The sequence below is a fragment of the Macaca nemestrina genome, chromosome 8 (assembly GCF_043159975.1).
Source record: "Macaca nemestrina isolate mMacNem1 chromosome 8, mMacNem.hap1, whole genome shotgun sequence".
Taxonomy (NCBI): domain Eukaryota; kingdom Metazoa; phylum Chordata; class Mammalia; order Primates; family Cercopithecidae; genus Macaca; species Macaca nemestrina.
The window spans coordinates 153,661,741-153,671,822 of record NC_092132.1 but is presented as its reverse complement, the minus strand read 5'-3'; the positions used below and the strand labels follow the sequence as shown (position 1 = coordinate 153,671,822).

The following is a 10,082-nucleotide window of genomic DNA, read 5'->3' as shown; positions in this document are numbered from 1 at the left end:
ATACTGACAATATTAAACTAATCTTATTTACCAAAGATTTGCTCAAGCCGTGCAAGCTCAAAAAGGCATTTGGAGTAGTTCCTATTCTGAGAGTTGGGAAATATTTAATTAGTATAAGTGCTCATATATCTCTAAGTCAATTTCAATAGAACTCCTTGAAGGGATTCTTTGAGTCCCTCAAGAGTCCCTCTGAGGGCGGGGCCCTAAGTTCCAGAGACTGAGGGGTTGGGGTGGGAAGGGAAGGTCTGGCAGGTCGACGGAGGGTGGTCGGGCATGAAGGGTGCCTGCCAAGGGCTGCAGGGAGGGGAAGCAGGGAAAAAGAAGGAGTGCCCAGAACCTGGGGAGAGCTTCAGGTTCCAAAGAGGCTGGAGAAGCTCCACATGACCCTCAGCAAACTCCGGCCAGCAGGGAGGGGTGGGAGGTGGAGCACGCAGTCCACAGGGCTCAAGAAGGGGGTTCAGTCCACAGAAGCAGCCCTGGATCCAACAGAGAGAACAGGGGGCCTCAGAGAGAGAGCCGGGAGAAAGAAGCTTCCAGCCCAGGAGGCAGAAGAAGTCCCACTCAGTGTGCAGGGTTGGGAGAAGAGCTTCTAGCCCAGGAGGCACCATTCAAAGGAAAGCCAGCCTTAGCCCCGCTCCTGGAGCATGCGCGGACCCTGAGGAATCGAAGCCTGTCCCGACCTCCAGAGGACACTTGCCTGGAGCCTGACTCTCCAGTGAATCCCTTGAATCAGAAGCAAACACAGAGGCTTCAAAGGTGAGCGCTCAGGGGCCTGGGTGAGAGGTCCGGGGTCCAGTGGTGAACTTGACCTCATCCAAGATGTGGTTCCACAGCTGTCAATGGCAGAACGATTCCCCAGCACCTGTCAGAGCGCGGTGAGGAAGACCCCATTCAGGACTTCGCCATAGGTGCGGGGACCACCGAAATGGGGTTTTGCAGTGGGGGAGAGAGACTGGGCTCAACCCCAAATTTGACAAGGAAAAGCAGGAATCTATAGCCAAGGAACAGGGCCGGAGTCAGGGTTAGGGTTAGGCATCAGAGCAGGCTTCTTGCTGAAGACAGGTGGGGCCATCAGACATCACGTGGGGGTGGGGTGGGGTGAGGAACCCCATCAGGTGTCGAGGGTCAGGGGTTCCTACTAAACCAACTTCAGATTCTTGCTTAAATCAGTCTCTTGAGGACGTGTCCATGTGTAAGGAAAATAAATCTTGGGACCCCAAACTCATTAAGCCAAAGGGAGAAGTCCAGCTGGGAACTGGGTCACACAAAACTGCCTCCCCTTTTTGGTTCCTAAATAGGATGGCTACAAGGTGAAAAGCTACACATTTCCCACATATCTGGCCCACAAGGAAATCCCTAGGGAACTCCAAGATATTTACCCTAATTATCTTGTTATTTACAGTAAAAATACCCTAAAGCATTTTTGTTAGAGCTCACCATGGTAATGTCAATGGACAGCTTCTCATTACAGGTGCACTCACCCCTCTGCCCACCTGGCACAAATACACATCGGATTGCTCCCCTGCCCCATTTGTCTATATTATCTTACGTAAAAATGCAGATTCACTGAGCATACTTTCCCCCTATGCCCCCTCACATGAAAATTGTGTACTTCTCAATATCCTGCTCTTTCTTCTTTAAATGTGGAGCCCTCAAAATCATCTTCAGAAAAAGGCCTAGACCCGTCTCCCGGGCACACGTCAACCTTTGGCAAATAAACCTCCTAAAATGATTGAGACTTGCCTCATCATATTTCTTGATTGACATCCAAGGATAGGCATAGCTGAAAAAAAACTCAGGAGTCCAACTGGAGTTTGGTCAAGGAGAGAAGCTTTGTGAAATGCTATCCTGTATTTAAATAATTATATTTATATGCCTTTAAAATGTGGAAACTGAAACTCATAAACATACGCATTGTTAAAGTCTGTGACCTATAGTCACGACAAAGCAGTGGAGGTGAACACCCTAGAAGGCAGCCAGCCTGACTGCAGATCCAGGCTCCAGCCGCCAGCTTCAGGGCTTGGGTAAATCACATGCTGTCTCCGTGCCTCAGTTTCCTCATCTGTCAAACAGGAGTAATAGGAGCGCTTAGCCCATGGAGTGGCTGTGAAGATCTTAAAATAGTGTGTGGTTGTAGGAGGTGCTTACCAAGCCTTTGCTATGATTATTGATCTCTAGGGGCTTGCAGTCACCCTGAGAGGCACAGCCAGGCCTAGACTGGAAAACTGTTTTTGAACCACAGGGCCAGGAAGAGAGAGCTGGGGGCAGGCCCAGCAGGGTGGGCGGGCGCAGAGCTGTGGGCTGGGGCCTCTCTCCTCCCAAGCCCAGAGCTATTTCTCCTTCCTTCACTGGGAGCTGGCCGGGCCAAAGCAGGCTGAGCTCGGGGCATCCACACACCACCCACAGTACACGCTATGCACACGCATGCCACACAGCCCACACACGGCACACCCCATATACACACATGCCACACACACGCTCCATACACAACACATAACACAGGCACACGTACTCTACACGCACCACACACCAGCAATACTGGCAGGACGCAAGCCCGTCTCCCTCCGTGTGTTCCAGTCAGTGCCGGGGCCTAGGCCTGACCTCCTGCAGGGACAGGAAGTGGAGGAGGAGGGGGTGGTGCTGACCCACGGCTAGGTCCCCGTCCACCATGGAGTTTGCCTTTTGTGAAGATGTCAATGCAGAACATTTTTAAAGCAGAGACACAGCAGGATACGTGACTGCAGTCTCAGGCCAACCTTCCTGCTTTCTCGGTGGCAAATTCCGAACCCCAGAGGAGTAAGGCCAGACCCGGGGGCAGGAAGTTGGACCCGCCCTCGCTGCTCCACGGTTTGCCCAGAAAAGCTCTGGGTGAAACAATGTGAGGAAGCTCAGGTATCAGTCAACAATGGCCTGGTCATTCCCAGCCCTTTTCAGGTTTACTGCTCCCTGGCTGAGGCCACTGGCATCTGCCTATTTTTTTCAATGATTCTATTTTTAAAGGTTTCTCCTTAGACAATTTGCTTGTCCCGTTTAGCAGTAAAATATTTGCTATAATGGTGTTAAAATATTCTATATCTTTTAAAATATATTGTGTGTGTTTTTTTCCTGCTTTAATGAATAATGCACTTCATAATAGGCTACTTGGTAGCTAATGAAAAGCACAAAGTAACAAGAAATTCGCCAATCTGATAACCTAATAATCAAGCCAATCAACTTGGCACTTCACCAAACGCAGGGAAAGCCCATGCTGCCTTTGGCCAACGCCTGGTGACTCAAAATTGTGATGAGACCCCAAGGCTCCCTTCCCTGCCCTCCCTCCAGCCACACAGCTCACAGGTGGCCCCCAGTCATCCCCTAGGATGGGGTCCAGCCTGGCTGGAAGTTTGGCTACTCTCCAATATCTCCTTTCAGGAGTAATCGCCTCCTCCACCTCCCCTCCCTCTCGTCCTCCCACAGACCAGCGGTGACCGGCGGTGACCAGTCTGAGCCCAGCCCGCCCGCCGCAGTAGGGTGAGTGCTGCACCATTCCTTCTTCTTCTTGGGGGCCACACAGCAGCCTCCATCAGCCCCTTCCCGGAGGCATGCCAGGCAGGCTCTCCCTGAACCTCTCCAGCCAGGCTCCTCCAAACCCTCTCGCAACCAGGCCTCAAATTTAGACTTCTGTGTCACTTTTTCTAGAGGAACCCTGCTGGGCCGGTTCAGCCAGAATCCTCACCCCGAAGGGCTGCGTGCCCTGTGTCCGAGGAGGGCTCAGAGACCCCCAGTGAGGCAGGGCGTGTGCAGGGAAGGGAGCGGGCGCACACCCCCAGTTCGAGGTCTGAGTCTGCCCTGGGAAAGTGGCCCCCATGCTCAGCATGGTTCTGGCTTGGGCTGGTTGGCATCACGCCCAGGATGTTCCTATGAGGCCCCTTTGGCTTGGGCTGGTTGGCAGGTTAATGCTGGTGACAACCGGATCCCCAAAGTAGCTGCAGTCCATGCGCTGATTGGGAAATGTGGGAAGGACAGCGTCAAGATCCAAAATCACCTCCAAGCAGGTGTGAGCCATCCCAAGGTCTCAGGCCAGGCAGGGTCCTCACTAAGCTACCTATGCGAGCTGTTCTTCCTGGACCCTAGCCACAAAATCCCCAGGCAGGGACATCCAGACCCCAGAATATGATTTAGTCATTTATAAAAATAGTTTCCCCTAAAATTAAAGGAAAAAGACAACAAACTCTTAAAGTATAAGAATTAAATATGTGTTCATTTAAAAAATTTAAACAATGCTGAGAAAATGCCGAAATAAAGCAACGAACATTGATTCCTGCCGCTCACAGTTTGGGAGGCAGAATAATGGCTTCCCCCAAAATGTCCCTGTCCTAAGCCCCAGAACCTGTGACTATGTAAAAGAGGAAAGGGGGATTGTGCTTGCAGATGCAGTTAACGTCACCAACACTGATCTTAAAATATGGAGATTGTCCTAGATTATCTGGGTAGGCCCAACATAGCCACCAGTATCTTTAGGAGTGGAGGCAGGAGCGGAAGAGAGGACCAGAGATCTCGAGAAGGACTCAGGCAGCCTTGCTGGCTGCAGAGATGGAGCGGCCTAAGCCCAGGAGCTTGGGACCCTCTGAAGCCAAGAAAAGGAAAAGGAGCCTCCCGAAGCAGCCAGGCCTGCCAACACCTTGGTTTCAGGCCCAGCGAGCCTGTTTCAGATTTTGACTTCCAGACCATAATTTGTTTAATTAACTTATTTTATTTCTTTAACATTATTTTAGCAGCAATACACACCTAGATGACATTCATTGCATTTGGGGAAACTTCATTCAGAATTTCTGTTTCAATGTTTAAGAACATTTCTGTTCACTCTTTTTCTGCCCTTTAAAAAATTATACTCTAGGCCAGGCACAGTGGCTCACGCCTGTAATCCCAGCACTTTGAGAGGCTGAGGCGGGTGGATCAGAAGGTCAGGAGCTCGAGACCAGCCTGGCCAACATGGTGAAACGCCGTCTCTACTGAAAATACAAAAATTAGCTGGGCAAGGTGGTGCGCCTCTGTAATCCCAGCTACTTGGGAGGCTGAGGTAGGAGAATTGCTTGACTCCAGGAGGCGGAGGTTGCAGTGAGCTGAGATCACGCCACGCACTCCAGCCTGGGCAATAGAGCGAGACTCTATCTCAAAAAAAAAAATTGTACTCTAAATTCAAATTTTTCATCCAGCCTTTTTCCATTTAACATCATGTAATAAGAATTTTAATAAGACATTAAAAATTCTCAGTAATACAAATCTGTGTATTTCTGTAGGAATGCTCCCAGCCAAGTTTCTCAGCACCATGACAGTGTCCAGATGGAGATAAGTGCTCCGTGATTTATTACAGCTCTGGCCACGCAGCCATCGTCCTCACAACTGTGTGTCCGGCTACACTGAGAGTCCCTGGAGTAGATGCCTCCCCCTTGTTCATGTTTGTGCTCAGAGCTAGGACCTTTCAGGAAGCAGGTACTCAAAACAGACAGGCTGACTGAACAAATTTAAATGGATCCATTCACAAAGCAACTCACCTCACCATGTCCCAAGGTCTTTTCAAAAGATCCTTGCCCATTAAAAATGAGATTCTCTTAGAAAATGCAGTATTTGACCTCGTCAAGGAGGTGGCGTTCTCACGGCTCTGATGCCCGCGGAGTCCCTCCCAGAGGAGCATGGGTGACCGCCCTGCATGTGGCTGACGCGGGTGGTCAAAACAGACAGGCTATAATTTCACTGATTGATAAGAAGGACTTTAGGGCTGGGAGTGGTGGTGCATGCCTATAATCCCCTCACTTTGGGAGGCTGAGACGGGGGATTGCTTGAAGTCAGGAGTTCAAGATCAGCCTGAGCAACAGGTGACTCCTCTCTCTACAAAAAATTAAAAAATGAGCTGGGCCTAGTGGAGCACACCGACAGTCTCAGCTACTCAGGAGGCTGAGGCAGGAGGATCACTTGAGCTCAGGAGTTCAAGGCTGCAGTGAGCTACGACTGTGCCACTGCACTCTAGCCTGGGCTACAAAGTGAGGCCTCATATTAAAAACAACAACAACAAAATACTGTTTCTGACTAGGTGTGGTGGCTCATACTTGTAATCCCAGCACTTTGGGAGGCCAAGGCGGGCGGATCACCTGAGGTCAGGAGTTCTAGATCAGCTTGGCCAACATGGTGAAACCCCATCTCACTAAAAATATAAAAAATTAGCTAGGTGTGGTAGTGCACGCCTGTAATCCCAGCTACTCGGGAGGCTGAGGCAGGAGAATCACTCGAACCCAGGAGGCAGAGGTTGCACTGAGGCAAGATCATGTCACTGGGTGACAGAGGAAGACTCTGTCTCAAAAAAAAAAAAATTACTGTTTCCATTCTGCGAATTGGATGAATATATTTTGTTAAGATGAGCAGGTTCAGAAACACAGAAAAATACGTCATATCCAAAACACAGTATACCGGAGAGGACGTAAAGCAAGTACACGGATGGAGCTGCGCCCCTGCCCGCTGTCACAGGTAATGTGGTTGCCTGCAGTGTTTAAAAGTGTGACTTGAATCATGAACTTTTGATGGGCTAGTGAGATTCGCTGAGGGTTGGTTGATTTGGGGGCTTTTTCCTCCAAACTGCACGTAGCAGCTTGGAGTGTATATGCTGGTTGGCCAATTCATCCCCAGATATTGTGGATCATAGACACCAAGAGAATATGTGACACTTTGAGAACAGAAAACACATCAACACCAAATGCCTCGCAACACCACAGGTGTCCAGGGCAGCAGCAGAAGCCAGGGTGCCCAGTCTCAGGGCAGGAGCCGCATGGACGTGGACAGGCCGAGGCATCCACAGCTGGCTGAGGCGAGGGAGCGGCGCTGTCCCTGCGTTTGCAGGAGACACACGGCCAGGCTGAGGAGCAGGAATAAGAGGCCCAGGTGGGCCTGACGGGGCAGGGGCGGCTCTCCAGGAGCTGGTGCACTGTGGGACTGGAGGGGGCACTGAACTTTCTCTGCTGACCTGAAGCTACGGGCAGGGACACATGTCCGGGCAGGGTCATGTGAGGACATTGGGGCTGCTTGTCACAGGGGCCACTGCTTGGCCTCTGGGACCTGTTCCTGGCGCGCGTGGCCGGCCCTCCTGCCCGGCGGGGGCTGCTTCCCTGGCTGGCTACTCTGCATCAGGGGCCTGAATTCTATTTTTACAATTGACTGGTCCCTTGTCTGTCTGTGTATTCGGTCTCCCATCTAGGAGCAGGGGGTGTGCCCTGTCTCAGGCCTGGCTGCAGAGGAGTCACAGGCCCTGGAGCCCGGTCTGGGAAGAGGGTGCTGGCAGACACTTCAGTCTCTTCTTTCCTCATCGCGTAACCCAGCTCTGCCCAGAGCCCCTGCCCTGGGCTGACAGAGGCTCATCCCAGCCAGGAGCCAGTCAGGCCCCTCTTGCCACACCCACGCCTACGGCAGAACGGCTGCCTCACCCATTATCTCCACACTCTAGGGATTTGGGGCACGAAGAACCATGCGCAGCCCGTCAGGAGCCTGCGTTATTTTAAGGTGAACTCTTGGGAAACAGCTGGGGAACTGCCTCTTCTTACTCTTTAAAAACCTACTGGTAACTGCTGCTGACTGAAGTGTGTATTCAGGGCACCTCAGATCTCTGCTCCTGGGTTGCAGACTCAAGCATGGCTCAAATAAACCCTCTACTTAGCTTAATTTGCATCAGCTTCTTCCATTCAGGCTGACACAGGCAGCACCACCTCCAGGTCTCTTGCAAAGAGCAACTGCAAACACCCCTGTTCTCTGAGATGAGAGGCATGGAGCTCCCTGCCTGACGCTGCCTCCACCCTCACCGCAGTCTGAAGAAGGCTGGACCAATGGCTGGTAGACAGGAATTTTGCACCAACAATGGATCTTGGGGGCAACGTGAAAAGCAGATTTCTGACATCTGAAAGGGAAGATTTTCCAGTTGTAAACCAAAGGTAACATCCTAAGCTCTCAATTGACTGAGAGAAACCTGAAAAACTGAATTCCAGGAGGGAGGGAGGACACTCCCATTATACGCCGTCCCAGTGGAGGGCAGCCACGGCTGACCAGCACTAACTCCAAAATGAGTAAGAACAGACCCTCTGTGGGGACCAAACTCCAACCTGACTCTGGAGCAGAACCACATGACATAGCCGGTCCTGAAGGAAATCAAAGTATTTCACTCCAAAATGTTTCCTTGACATATTTTGATATGGCCCTGCAGAGCCTTTTGTGGGGGAAATTTGCATCTGTAGCGAGTCTCCATTCATACTGCCAGGCCTTTCCCAGATCCAGGAGAGTTGAATCGAGCCTGACACCTTTGAGGTTGGAAAGGAGACATTTTCCATCCTTCTCTCGGAAGGCTACTATCTGGAAGCTTCATCTACACAAGAACCTCGGCTTTCACAATCCCCCTTATCTTTTTATTTATTTATTTATTTTTTTAGACAGAGTCTCGCTCTGTCGCCCAGGCTGGAGTGCAGTGGCACAATCTCGGCTCACTGCAACCTCCGCCTCCTGGGTTCCCACCATTCTCCTGCCTCAGCCTCCCGAGTAACTGGGACTACAGGCGCCGCCACCACGCCCAGCTAGTTTTTTGTATTTTTAGTAGAGCTGGGGTTTCACCATGTTAGCCACGATGGTCTCGACCTCCTGACCTCGTCATCCGCCCGCCTCGGCCTCCCAAAGTGCTGAGATTACAGGCATGAGCCACCGCGCCCGGCCCCCTTATCTTAATACAAGCATCTCTTTCTGCTGACTTCCTCTTTAGACAAAGCTTTATTATTTCTACCAACCGCCAATCAGGAAATCTTTGAATCCACCTCTGACCTGGATGCCCCCCTTCAAGATGTCCCACCTCTTTAGTCTAAACCAAGGTACACCTTCCATGTATTGATTTACGATTTTACCCACAATTCTTGCCTCTCTAAAATGTATGAAACCAAACTGTAATCCGGCTGCCTTGGGCACATGTTCTCAGGACCTCTGGAGATGGTTCCCTGGGCCGTGATCACACTACTGGCTGAGAATAAACCTTTTTAAATACTTCACATGGTTTGGTTTTTCAGCTAACACCGGGAAACACCGGTATGGCCCTAACTGCCAGGACACCCTGCCGCTGGCCTGTGAGGGGAGCGGGTGGGGATTTAGGCCAGTGGAAGCCTGGCTTGGCATACTTTTGTTACACGCAAAGGGTCCCCATTCAGACTGCAAGAGAGGGTTCCTGGATCTCGCACAAGAAAGAATTCAGGACGAGTCCACGGTGCAAAGTAAAAGCAAGTTTATTAAGAGAGTACAGTGGTGAAAGAACAGCTATTCTGTAGACAGAGCAGGATGTTCCCAACAGTGAGAGGAGGAACGCGTCCACCCTAGGTACAACGCTTGTTTATGTATAGGATAAAAAAGGTCATGGGGAGATGTGCTCTGCTACAAGGGTTTGTGATAAAGTATTAATTTTCTTAATTACTATATTTTGCAAGAATTCTTATGATTATCTTTAAAGCAAAATTAGGAACGCCTTTGTTCCCAAGATATCAGGATATTAGGACACTCTCAAGCCTGGGTCTGTTTAGTAAACATTAATCTGTTCCCTTCGTGGTAAACATCTAGAGGCCAGGAATGCCTTTCTTTCCGGGAATGCAGCTCAGCGGGTCCCAGCCTCATTTCCCAGCCCTCACGCAAAATGGAGTCACTCCAGTTCAAAAGTCTCTGACGCTTTGATGTTAAGTAGCTAAACAGGCAGTGTTCTAACAGAATTGCAGTGCTTGAGGAAAAGTGCAAGACCAAGTGTGTTTGCAGCTTACAGTCATTCTTCTAAACGTTTCCTGTGTGAATATAAAAATCCACTCATAAGTTTATAAAACAACCAAGATCCGGTTACAGATCAAACGGCTCTCCTTCCTGTAAGGGAAAAACATTCCAAGAGTTCTTCCTTCAGGAAGGAAGGTGGGGCTGGGGGCACAGGTGAGAAAGGTGCGGGCATTCCTAAGTCCACGGCTCACCTTCACGCTTAGTGCTGTTTCTGTCCACGCTTTGTCCTTGTCCTAAAAAGTCTTATTCAGTTGTAAACTAAACCCTTTCTGAAT

General features: G+C 50.4%; 1 long non-coding RNA gene across 2 annotated transcripts; it reads left to right on the top strand.

The window, feature by feature from the left end:
* The first annotated feature begins 272 nt into the window (after positions 1-272).
* LOC105491904 (uncharacterized) lies at positions 273-9,403 on the top strand. 2 transcript variants are annotated; one of them, XR_011607321.1, is made up of 3 exons: positions 273-756; positions 3,457-3,510; positions 6,392-9,403. It is a non-coding gene; the product is annotated as an uncharacterized lncRNA (long non-coding RNA). The 2 variants fall into 2 exon arrangements; XR_011607320.1 differs by having other exon boundaries at positions 5,280-9,403.
* The last annotated feature ends 679 nt before the right edge of the window (positions 9,404-10,082 follow it).